This window comes from Chlorocebus sabaeus, chromosome 2, assembly GCF_047675955.1.
Source record: "Chlorocebus sabaeus isolate Y175 chromosome 2, mChlSab1.0.hap1, whole genome shotgun sequence".
NCBI classification, from domain to species: Eukaryota; Metazoa; Chordata; class Mammalia; order Primates; family Cercopithecidae; genus Chlorocebus; species Chlorocebus sabaeus.
This window is the reverse complement of record NC_132905.1, coordinates 54,294,691-54,307,077: the sequence shown is the minus strand read 5'-3', so window position 1 is coordinate 54,307,077 and position 12,387 is coordinate 54,294,691. Positions and strand designations below refer to the sequence as shown.

The 12,387-nt window shown below is 50.7% G+C and overlaps 1 protein-coding gene across 1 annotated transcript in view; it reads left to right on the top strand.

Moving 5' to 3' along the window:
- LOC119619285 (src-like-adapter 2) overlaps positions 1–12,387 on the top strand; it is a 41,898-nt gene that overhangs the window by 20,043 nt on the left and 9,468 nt on the right.

Sequence of the window (12,387 nt, the reverse complement as noted above, 5' to 3'; positions counted from 1 at the left end):
CGAGAGGACTCATTCCAGGGACTCTCTGAGTGTGTTCTGTGGGCCACCTGCTTAGAAATAGAGGAGATGGGGGGTCAGTTTAGGGGACACCGAAAATCATCCTTCTCTGAGAGGTTCATAATCTGTGTTAACACAAGACTTCTTAAGGCGTCGCGCTTGCCTAACTGGGCATTTCCCAAGTGTTTCTGAAGGCAGGAGCGTTTCATCATGCAGCACCTGTAATATTCACTCTATGTTCGTTCGTTCAGCAAATGCTTCTCCAGCACCCGTGATGTGGGGAGCCTTCAGGGAAGGACAGGACCTACTGTATGTGTCAGGCCTTAGGCATCTCTGCTGAAGGAGGTGGACATGGTCCCTGCTCTCAGAGAGCTCCTAGGTCACTGGAAACCAGTGTTCCATGGCACAGAATCTCTATTTGAGATTCACAGTGATACCAGGGCTTGCCCCTCCAGTGTCGAGAGCCAAGTATGATATGACTTGAGGGTGGGGCAGGCAGAAGGCCAGATGTGAAGGGCTGGAGTTCCTAGCCTTGGTGTCGAGCAGTCTGGCTGTTGTCTGCCATGTTGCTGCCATGAGAGCCTATCAGCAATAGAGCAAAAATCTGCATTTCTAAAAATGAATACAGGCGGGGCACTGTGGCTCACACCTGTAATCCCAGCACTTTGGGAGGCTGAGGTGGGAGAATCACTTGTGCTCAAGAATTTGAGACCAGCCTAGCCAACATAATGAGACAACTTCTCTACAAAAAAATTTAAAATGTAGTGAGGCATGGTGGTGCCTGCCTGTAGTCTGAGCTACTTGGGAGGCTGAGGCAGGAGGATTGCTTGAGCCCAGGAGTTCCAGGATGCAGTGAGCCATGACTGCATCACTGCACTCCAGCCTGGGCAACAGAGCCAGACTCCATCTTAAAAAAATAAAAGTGAATGTGAATGGCCCACAGTAGGGATCTAGGCTCAGCCGATACATTGGCAACTAGGATTTTTAATAGAGTATAGTCACAGAATTTCCTTGCGCTGACTAGGAGGGATTCCTCCCTCCCCAAAACACCACATGATTCTGATCTCTTGGCAAAACGTTAAAACAGTGACAGGATCTCTTGGGTCAGTAGCCAGTCAGAGCTAGAAACCCATTGGAAGTCACCTCATGGATCCTCCTCTCCCCACTGTACAGACTGAAAAACAGGCCCAAAGAGGGGTAGGGACGTGCCACATCACACATTCATGTGGGACGTCTCCCCCCCCGGGTGCAGGGCCTTTTGCAATGAAAACACAAAGTTGATTGATAGTCTCTTTGATGTCCCTGCCTCCCTCTGAGCTGCTGCCCGAGTCCCTTAAGGCAGAGGCAAAGAGGGACGCTGAAGGAGCAGCAGCACCCACATTTGTGTGACTTAAAACAATGTGTGGGGATTGTACTCCCATTGTCTTCATTTTACAGATGGAAAAACTGAGGCTTAGAGAAGAGAAATAGTTTGCCTGGGGAAACACAGCTAGTAAGTGCAGAGCCAGGATTCAAACTCAGCCACAGCTCCTCTCACTCCAGGCCCCCAAGAAAGGGCCACATGGGGCAGTAATGTTGGCACTGCAAGCACAGTGACAGACCAGGAAAGGAGGCATCAGGAGCGGACAGACCTCCTGGCACCCGCCTTGATATGAACCAACTGTGAGAGGCTGTCGGGACCCTTTGTTCTCTGCCTCAGTCTCCCTCCCAGGACCCTCTCCAACTTCTTTACGTCTCCTCCCTTGCCCTTGGGCGCTCCTGGGTTGACCTCTCCGAGGCCCCTCCTGCTATTTTCTAGGCAGCATCAGCACCCCCACCTCACATACATCCATATGCTGGTGGAGGGGCTGGGGAGGCCAGCCCAGCACAGCAGCTGCAAATAGGAAACCACAGCAGCGGTGCGGAGTGGAGCAGGGCCCCACTGCAGACTGTCCCCCGGAGCTTGAGAAGCCACAGGAAGTGCTCAGTGCTCAGCTGCCCCACCCCTGGCCCATTCTCTGGCCTGGTTCAGCCCCAAGAATATAGTGGCCGGCCCTTATGGCCACCACTCTGCCCCTTACCTAAGAAGGCACAGACGCAAAGAGAAAACCATGTGAGTGATAGAGGAGAAAGCCGTATGGATCCATGAATTTTTTTTTTTTTTTTTTTTTTTGAGACAGAGTCTCACTGTGTCACCCAGGCTGGAGTGAAGTGGCACATTTTGGCTCAGTGCAGCCTCCGCCTCCTGGGTTCAAGTGATTCTCATGCCTCAGCCTCCCTGGTAGCTGGGATTACAGGCGTGTGCTACCACACCGGGGTAATTATTATTTTTTTGAGACAGAGTCTCTGTTGCCCAGGCTGGAGTGCAGTGGCGCGATCTCGGCTCACTACAACGTCTACCTCCTGGGTTCAAGTGAGTCTCCTGCCTCAACCTCCTGAGTAGCTGGGATGACAGGCATGTGCCACCATGCCCAACTAATTTTTGTGTTTTTAGTAGAGACAGGGTTTTATCATGTTGGTCAGGCTGGTCTCAAACTCCTGACCTCAGGTGATTGACCCGCCTCAGCCTCCCAAAGTGCTGGGATTATAGGCATGAGGCACCATATCGGGCTATTTTTTTGTTTGTATTTTTAGTAGAAACGGGGTTTTGCCATGTTGGCCAGGCTGGTCTCAAACTCCTGACCTCAGATGATCCGCCCACCTTGGCCTCCCAAAGTGCTGCGATTGCAGGTGTGAGCCGCCACACCCAGCCAGAAATACAGACTTCCAATGAGAAGGCACGGTGAAGCCTCTAACGGGACCGAAGTGCTGGGATTGCAGGCATGAGCCGCCCGCCGTACCCGGCCGGATCCAGGAAGATCTTTAAAGATCCATAAGATCCACATAAGGCCGGGCGCGGTGGCTCATGCCTGCAATCCCAGCACTTTGGGAGGCCAAGGTGGGTGGATCACCTGAGGTCAGGAGTTTGAGACCAGCCTGGCCAACATGGCGAAACCTCATCTCTACTAAAAATACAAAAAAATTAGCCGGGCGTGATGGCGGGTGCCTGTAATCCCAGCTACTCAGGAGGCTGAGGCTGGAGAATTGCTTGAACCTGGGAGGTGGCGGTTGCAGTGAGCCAAGATGGCACCACTACACTCCAGCCTGGGTGACAGAGTGAGACTGTGTCTCCAAAAAAAAAAAAAAAAAAAAATCCAGATGATTACTGGGACTGATTATCCAGGTCCCCATAGTCAACTCCAAAAGGGGATGGATCAATATGCAGCTCTTCTTATCAAAGAGGAAGGCGAAAAACGTGAACAGGGAAAGAAAAAAAGAATTTACCAATTTTTCAGGAAAGGTAAAGTTTTCCTGCAGGTCATGGTCAATTTGTGGGACAAGAATCAGTTTAGGGGCCATGTGCAATGTCTCACACCTGTAATCCCAGCATGTTGTGAGGCCAAGGCAAGAGGACTTGAGCCCAGGAGTTCAAAACCAGCCTGGGCAACAAAGGGAGAGCCCCATCTCTTTAAAAAAAAAAAAATTTAAGTTAGCCGGGTGTGGCGGCATGTGTGTGGCAGCATGTGCCTGTTGTCTCAGCTACTTGGGAAGCTGAGGCAGGAGAATTACTTAAGCCCAAGAGGTCGATGCTGCAGTGAGCTATGATCACACCACTGGACTCCAGCCTGGGTGACAGACCAAGACCCTGTCTCTAAAAAATAAATACATAAATAAATAAATTCAATAAATCAACTACTGATGCCTGTACCCCACCTCCAGGGTTTCTGACTCACTGGTCTGGGATGTGGCCTGCACACTGTAAAAGCTGCCCAGGTGATTCTGATGGGTAGCCAGGGTCAGAACCCACGAATTTAGTGGGTCTGGACCAGTGCGTGTTTGTAGTGAAATTGAGCAGAGAACATGACCATGGTTGGGGGAAATACTGCGTCATAAAACTTTTGTTTCAGATTTTTTATAAGGTGTGTCCTGGGTCACAGTGTAAACTTCTGTACTGTGGTTTGACACCACAGTCACTCTAAGGGCCCAAGTGACCTCAGAGAACAGTGGTTCTCAGACTTGAGTGTACAGAAATCATCAGGGGAACTTGTCGACACTGTCGACTCGTGGGCCCCACCACAGACCTAACTGAATCAGACTTTTGGGGGCAGAGGTCAGAAATCTGCTTCTTGGACAAGCCCTCTGGATGGTTCTACTGTTCTCTTGAGTTTGAAAACAGAGTTCCAATCTAGGGAACCCAGAATGAAGTAATAAGAGATGTCTTTTACAGTATGCTCTTGTCTTATATAATGGGAATTAGCCATTGACCGAGTGAGTGAGTGAGCGATGCCAGGATCAGCTTTTCATTGGCCCAAAGGCACTGATTCCACAGGGGCTTCAAGCCTGTGTGTGGACCAAGGAGGAAGGCCTGGGGCCCTGAGCTACCAGGACGCTACTCAGAGTCCGGAGCGGGAAGACCCCATCTTCCCAAGTCCCTCTGGCATACCTGGCTATATGACAGGCCTCGGGACAGCCATGGCCAGGCTCTACTGAGGCCCCAAATCTTGGTTGGTGAAGGGTGCCTGGAAGACTCTGTGGAGGTCACAGGATTGTGCAGAGGTCAGCACAGGGTTGGGGACAGGCCCCAGCAGCAGCCCCACCTGGCTGTCCTGCTGTATATCTGTTCTGCATCAGGCACTATGAGGGAGATTGATGAGCAAGACGTCATTCCTGCCCCCGTGGGGCTCACCTCTGTCCACTTTCAGTTGAGAAACACTTACTGAGCATCTCCTCTGAGTCAGGCCTGCTAAGTCATGGCTTTTGTCCTCAGGGTGCAGACAGTGGAGGCTGCCAGATTCAGCATCCCCAAAGCTTCTCAGAGGACTCAGCAGAGAAGGTTCGGGAGGGTCCTGCTAGGCCCACTTCCCACACGCAGCTCCTGATCTGATCTCTCATAGCCCCTCCCAGCATCGTCACTGGACCACCTGACCCCAGAGGTCCCAGAGGTGATGTTGCCTACGCCTGCCGGAGCTTTCTGAAACCAGGAACTGTGCCTTTCTTTCTGGTGGGTCCTCCCCTAGGCCCCACATCCAGCCACAGCTTCCAGTGTTCCCTCTGGACCCTCTGCCCACCAGCCACTCTGTAAACATACCTCGTTCTTTCTACCACTGCATCCTTACGCATACCCCTCCCTCCATCTGGAAAGCCTGCCCTCGGCTTCTCCTCATGGCAAACTCACACTCATCCTTTGCCATTCGTTCCAATGGGACCTTCCCAGACCATCGCCTTCCCAGACCATCGCCTTCCCAGATTATCACCTTCCCAGACTATGTCAATCTTTGTTCTCAACTCCCATAGCATCTTGAAAAGACCTCTTCTGTAGCTATAATAGGTTTATTTCTTTTCTTTTTCTCTTTTTTTTTTTAAAGACAGGGTCACCCAAGCTGGAGTGCAGTGGCACTATCTTGGCTCACTGCAACCTCTGCCTCCCAGGTTCAAGCGATTCTCCCACCTTAGCCTCCTGAGTAGCTGGGACTACAGGTATATGCTACCATGCCTGGCTAATTTTTGTGGGGTTTTTTTTGAGACAGAGTCTTGTTCTGTCATCTGGCTGGAATGCAGTGGCACAATCTCGGCTCACTGCAACCTACACCTCCCGGGTTCAAGCAATTATCCTGCCTCAGCCTCCCGAGTAGCTAGGATTACAGGCGCATGCTACCACACCCAGCTAATTATTGTATTTTTAGTAGAGACAGGGTTTCACTATGTTGGCCAGGATGGTCTTGATCTCTTGACCTTGTGATCCACCTGCCTTGGCATTGCAAAGTGCTGGGATTACAGGCATGAGCCACTGTGCCCAGCTGTATTTTTTTTTCTTTTTTTTTTTTTGAGACGGAACCTCTGTCACCCAGGCTGGAGTGCAGTGGCGCAATCTCAGCTCACTGCAAGCTCTGCCTCCCGGGTTCACACCATTCTCCTGCCTCAGCCTCCCTAGTAGCTGGGACTACAGGCACCCACCACCACGCCTGGATAATTTTTTGTATTTTCAGTAGAGATGGGGTTTCACCATGTTAGCCAGGATGATCTCGATTTCCTGACCTCGTGATCTGCCCGCCTCGGCCTCCCAAAGTGCTGGGATTACAGGCATGAGCCACCGTGCCCGGCCTGTATTTTTTTTTTAAAGACGGGGTTTTGCTATCTTGCCTTGGCTGGTCTTGAACTCCTGACCTCAAGTGATTCACCCACCTTGGCCTCCCAAAGTGCTAAGATTACAGGCGTGAGCCACCATGCCTGGCCCAGGTAATTTTTGTATTTTGAATAGAAACAGCATTCTGCTATGTTGCCCAGGCTGGTCTCAAACTCCTGACCTCAGGAGATCACCCACCTTGGCCTCCCAAAGTGCTGGGATTACTGGCATGAGCCACCACATCCAGCTTTTTTTTTTTTTTTGAGACAGGATCTCACTCTGTTGCCCAGCTTGGAGTGCAGTGGCACAATCATGGTTCACTGCAGTCTTGAACTTCTGGGCTCAAGTGATCCTCCCACCTCAGCTTCTTGAGTAGCTGGAACTACGGGGGGGTGCACCACCATGCCTAACTTTAAAATTTTTTTTAGAGACAGGATCTCACTATGTTGCCAGGCTGATCTTGAACTCCTGGGCTCAAGCGATCCTCCCACTCAGACTTCCCAAGTGCTGGGATTACAGGTGTGAGCCACCACAGCTGGCTAAATTTATTTCCTGAAACAAAATCATGGCCAGGCACGGTGGCTCATGCCTGTAATCCCAGTACTTTGAGAGGCCAAGGTGGGTGGATCACCTGAGGTCAGGAGTTCGAGAGCAGCCTGGCTAACATGGTGAAACCCCGTCTCTATTAAAAATACAAAAAAATTAGTCAGGCATGGTGGCAGGTGCCTATAATCCCAGCTACTCAGGAGGCTGAGGCAGGAGAATTGCTTGAACGCAGGAGGTGGAGGGTGCAGTGAGCTGAGATCGTGCAATTGCACTCCAGCCTGAGGAATAAGAGCAAAACTCCGTCTCAAAAAAAAAAAAAAAAAAAAAAAAAAATCTGGGGACATGCTCTGATGAGAATAATACAGGAACTACATACGTGAAATGAGGACCGTTAAGGAAAATCCTAGCTGTGGATGTGCTGACAAGACAGCGCTTATTTCCCCCGAGTGTGATGATTTCATACGTGTGTCTGGGCCCAGAGCAGAGTGTCCAGCATGTAGTGGGTGCTCAGCAGATGTTTACTGAATAAATGAATGAGCTGGTCAGCACACCTATGCATGTTGAGAGGGGGAGAGAGGATGAAGAGCTGGGGGAAGACTGCCCCCCAAACAGGAAGATTCAGGCCGTTTGTAGCATCAGTTCCAAAGACAGAACCAAAGTCACCTCCCCATTACCCCTAGTGACCTGCTCCCCCATCAGTCACCTGGACCTGTGTGCCCCACAGCACTCTGTCTTCAGCTGAGGGCTGGCTCTGGGTGGGCCTTCTGTCCCCAGGGCAGAGTAGGGCTTAGTAAATGCTCAATATGTGTTTGCTGCAAATCGTGCAATGATAGGCCTTCAAGAATCATTCCCAACACCATCTGTGCCCACAGACAGTAGGAGTGCAAACGGTGATGAGCTCTCCTTTAAAACTGCTTGTCATCGTGGCTCCATCCGAGTGTTTATCACAGAGACTCAGTCATTCATTCAACAAACAGATACTGTGTGCTGACTCTGTGCCAGGCACTGTTCAGAAAACCAGAGATTCTGCAGTATGAAAAGCAAGATTCCTGCCCACAATCTAGTTGGCAAGGTGGACAGTAAACAAATAAGAAAATAATGTGAGAGTGATAAGTGCCAAGAGGAAATAAAGCAGCGTTCAGAGGACACGGAGTGCCAGGGTGTGAGTGTGAGCACAGGCCTCAGGGAGGCGCATGCGTCCTCAGCAGGCGGCCACAGGAGACAGGACGAGGGGAGTGGGGAGTTGGGAGTCAGGTCACACAGAGCCTTTCCAGGGAGAGGACTTGGGATTGATTTTAAGTGTGACAGGGAGGATTCTGAGCAGGGGAGTGAGATGACCTGACTCCTCCTGCCTGCTGCGAAGAGAGGAAGCCACGCAGGAAGCTGCAGCAGGCTCTGTCCAGGTGAGAAGTGGTCGGTTCTTAGCTGTGTTCTGACCACACCCAATAGGGCTTTCTGTTGGGCTGGATGTGAGGCTGAGAGAGAGGAAGCAATCAGGGATGGATGACCCCTGACCTCTTTATCCCTGAGACCAGATCCCAGGTGTAGCTACCCTTTCTGATTCTAATAACTGGTGACAGTGGCTGGGGTGGGGTGGTTCAAGAACCATGCAAAAGATATAAGGTCTTGGTCACTAGTTCAGCTGGGCCTATTTTCAAATATTTAGCTAATTGCCAACCACAGAATTTTTTCAGGGTTACAGCACAGCTCAAGAAGAGACTCTTCTCAAAGGTACAGAATATAAGCCGGGCGTGGTGGTGCACACCTAGAGGCCCAGCTACTTGGGAGGCCGAGGCAACAGGATCACTTGAGCCCAGGAGTTTGAAGCCTGCCTGAGCAACATAGTGAAACTGTCTCTAAAAAATAAAAAGAAAAAAAAAATTAAGGGTACAAAGGTCAAAGAGCTCTCAGTCAGGCAAAGAAACCAAAGAAAAGGAAGCAGAGACCCTACTGGGGTCACTACACTTCTCAAAGCATATTGACTCTGGGTCACCTTGCTAAATCTACTTTTAGTTCTAGTAGCTTTTTGGCAGATTCCTTAGGATTATCTGTATATGATTGTGTTATCTGTAAGTAAACGTAGCTGTATTATTTTATTTTCCAATCCATATACTTTACATTTCTTTTTCTTGTCTTACTGCACTTGTTAGGGCCTTTGGTGCAACACTGAGTAGATGTGGTAAGAACATTGTTGCTTCGTTCCCAATCTTAGATGGAAAATAATCCCATGAAGTATGTTATAGATTTTTTTTTTTTTTTCTTTTTGAGATGTAATGTCACTCTGTCACCCAGGCTGGAGTGCCGTGGCCCGATCTTGGCTCACTGCAACCTCTGCCTCCTGGGTTCAAACAATGTTCCTGCCTCAGCCTCTGGAGTACCTGAGATTACAGGCGCCCACCATTATGCCCGGCTAATTTTTCTATTTTTGTAGAGATGGGGTTTCACCATGTTGGCCAAGCTGGTCTTGAACTCCTGGCCTCAGGTGATCCACCTGCCTCGGCCTCCCAAAGTGCTGGGATTACAGGTGTGAGCCACCGCACCAGCCAATGTTCAGTTATTGATTGATTGAGCCAGGGTCTTGCTCTGTTGGCTAGGCTGGAGTGTAGTGGCACAGTCATGGGCCCGGCTAATTTTTCTATTTTTGTAGAGATGGGGTTTCACCATGTTGGCCAAGCTGGTCTTGAACTCCTGGCCTCAGGTGATCCACCTGCCTCGGCCTCCCAAAGTGCTGGGATTACAGGTGTGAGCCACTGCACCAGCCAATGTTCAGTTATTGATTGATTGAGCCAGGGTCTTGCTCTGTTGGCTAGGCTGGAGTGTAGTGGCACAGTCATGGCTCACTGCAGCCTCAATGTCACAGGCTCAAACAATTCTCCTGCCTCAGCCTCTGGGATAGCTGGGACCACAGGCATGCACCACCATGCCTGACTAATTTTTAAATTTTTTGTAAAGACAGACTCTCACCATGTTACCCAGGCTCGTCTCAAATTCCTGGCTGGCCTTAAGTGATTCTCCCACCTCAGCCTCCCAAACTTCTTAGATTACAGGCATTAGCCATTGTCCCTGGCCAATGTTCAGTTCTTATTTTGTAAATAAATTTTAATTTTACATTTATCCTTATTGTTAAGCAAGTGATGTTCAGTTTTTGTTTTTTGTGGGTTTTTTTTTTCCTTTTTTTTTTTCTTTTGAGATGGAGTCCTGCTCTGTCACCCAGGCTGGAGTGCAGTGGCGCAATCACGGCTCACTGCAACCTCTGCCTCCTGGGTTCAAGCGATTCTCCTGCCTCAGCCTCCCGAGTAGCTGTGATTACAGGTGTCCACCACCACGCCTGGCTAATGTTTGTATTTTTAGTAGAGACGGGGTTTCACCATCTTGGCCAGGCTAGTTTCAAACTCCTGACCTCGTCATCCACCTGCCTCGGCCTCCCAAAGTGCTGGGATTATAGGAGTGAGCCACCGCACCCAGCTGTGATGTTCAGTTTTTAAGTCAACTCTGCATTCCTGGGAAAAAGCCAGTTTGGTCATCATGTTATCTTTTTCTTAATTTGAAAAGTTAAAAATTCCTTAATTTTTATTCCTGGTACCACTACCACAATTTACAGGGCAATATACGTGATGTAAAGAAAAGGCTACAACACTATATTATATTAATCAGTCGCTGCACTTTTTGCAAACTGCGGCTCTGACAGTCCTGCACAAGAAGGGTTTCCTATTGAAGCTGCAGTAACTTTTCTGATGATGGACCATCGTTCCTTCTGTGGCGGATTTTTAAAGTTCCTCTAACGCATTTGGAACTACTGTCTCCAAGTAACCTGCAGCTTTCCTGACAACTCCTTGCTCTCTCTCTCCTGCTAAGAACTATAGCCCTGGCTGGGCATGATGGCTCAGGCCTGTAATCCCAGCACTTTGGGAGGCCGAGATGGGTGGATTACCTGAGGTCAGGAGTTGGAGACCAGCCTGGCCAACATGGTGAAAACCCAACTCTACTAAAAATACAAAAAATTGGCCAGCTGCAGTGGCTCACACCTGTAATCCCAGCATTTTGGGAGGCCGAGGTGGGTGGATCATGAGGTCAAGAGATCGAGAACATCCTGGCCAACATGTTGAAACACCCCATCTCTACTAAAAATTAGCTGGGCGTGGTGGCGCATCCTTGTAGTCCCAGCTACTTGGGAGGCTGAGGCAGGAGAATCCCTTGAACCCAGGAGGTTGCAGTGAGCCGAGATCTATAGCCTTTTTCTGCTGTTTTTAGAACCTTCTGCTACTATATTTACCACTTCCACCACCAGATCCGTAAGTACCACCATAGGGACTGCCTGAGCTTCTTCCACCAAAATTACCCCCTTTCATAGGTCCATAATTTGATTGCTGTTGTCCACTATAATTGGTAAAATCATAGTTCCCACCACCACCATAGTTACCATAGTTACCAGCGCCAAAATTTCCTCCTTCATTGTAACCATCATATTCTCTGCCACCGCCACCATATCTACCACCTTGGTTTTCATATCTTGCTCCACCATCACCATAGCCCCCTCTGCTGCTATAAGCAGGCTCACCATCATTGATACCACCATCACCTCCTCCATAACTACCTCTGCCGCCGCCACCTCCACCCCATCACCTCCTCCATAACTACCTCTGCCGCCACCTCCACCCCATCACCTCCTCTATAATTACCTCTGCCGCTGCCACCTCCACCCCATCACCTCCTCCATAACTACCTCTGCCGCCACCTCCACCCCATCACCTCCTCCATAACTACCTCTGCCGCCACCTCCACCCCATCACCTCCTCCATAACTACCTCTGCCGCCACCTCCACCCCATCACCTCCTCCATAACTACCTCTGCCGCCACCTCCACCCCATCACCTCCTCCATAACTACCTCTGCCGCCACCTCCACCCCATCACCTCCTCCATAACTACCTCTGCCGCCACCTCCACCCCATCACCTCCTCCATAACTACCTCTGCTGCCGCCACCTCCACCCCATCACCTCCTCCATAACTACCTCTGCTGCCGCCACCTCTACCCCATTACCTGCTCCATAACTACTTCTGCCGCCACCTCCTCCCACCCATCACCTCCTCCATAACTACCTCTGCCGCCGCCACCTCCACCCCGTCACCTCCTCCATAACTACCTCAGCCGCCACCACCTCCACCCCGTCACCTCCTCCATAACTACCTCTGCCGCCGCCACCTCCACCCCATCACCTCCTCCATAACTACCTCTGCCGCCGCCACTTCCACCCCATCACCTCCTCCATAACTACCTCTGCCGCCACCTCCACCCCATCACCTCCTCCATAACTACCTCTGCCGCCACCTCCACCCCATCACCTCCTCCATAACTACCTCTGCCGCCACCTCCACCCCATCACCTCCTCCATAACTACCTCTGCCGCCACCTCCACCCCATCACCTCCTCCATAACTACCTCTGCCGCCACCTCCACCCCATCACCTCCTCCATAACTACCTCTGCTGCCGCCACCTCCACCCCATCACCTCCTCCATAACTACCTCTGCTGCCGCCACCTCTACCCCATTACCTGCTCCATAACTACTTCTGCCGCCACCTCCTCCCACCCATCACCTCCTCCATAACTACCTCTGCCGCCGCCACCTCCACCCCGTCACCTCCTCCATAACTACCTCAGCCGCCACCACCTCCACCCCATCACCTCCTCCATAACTAC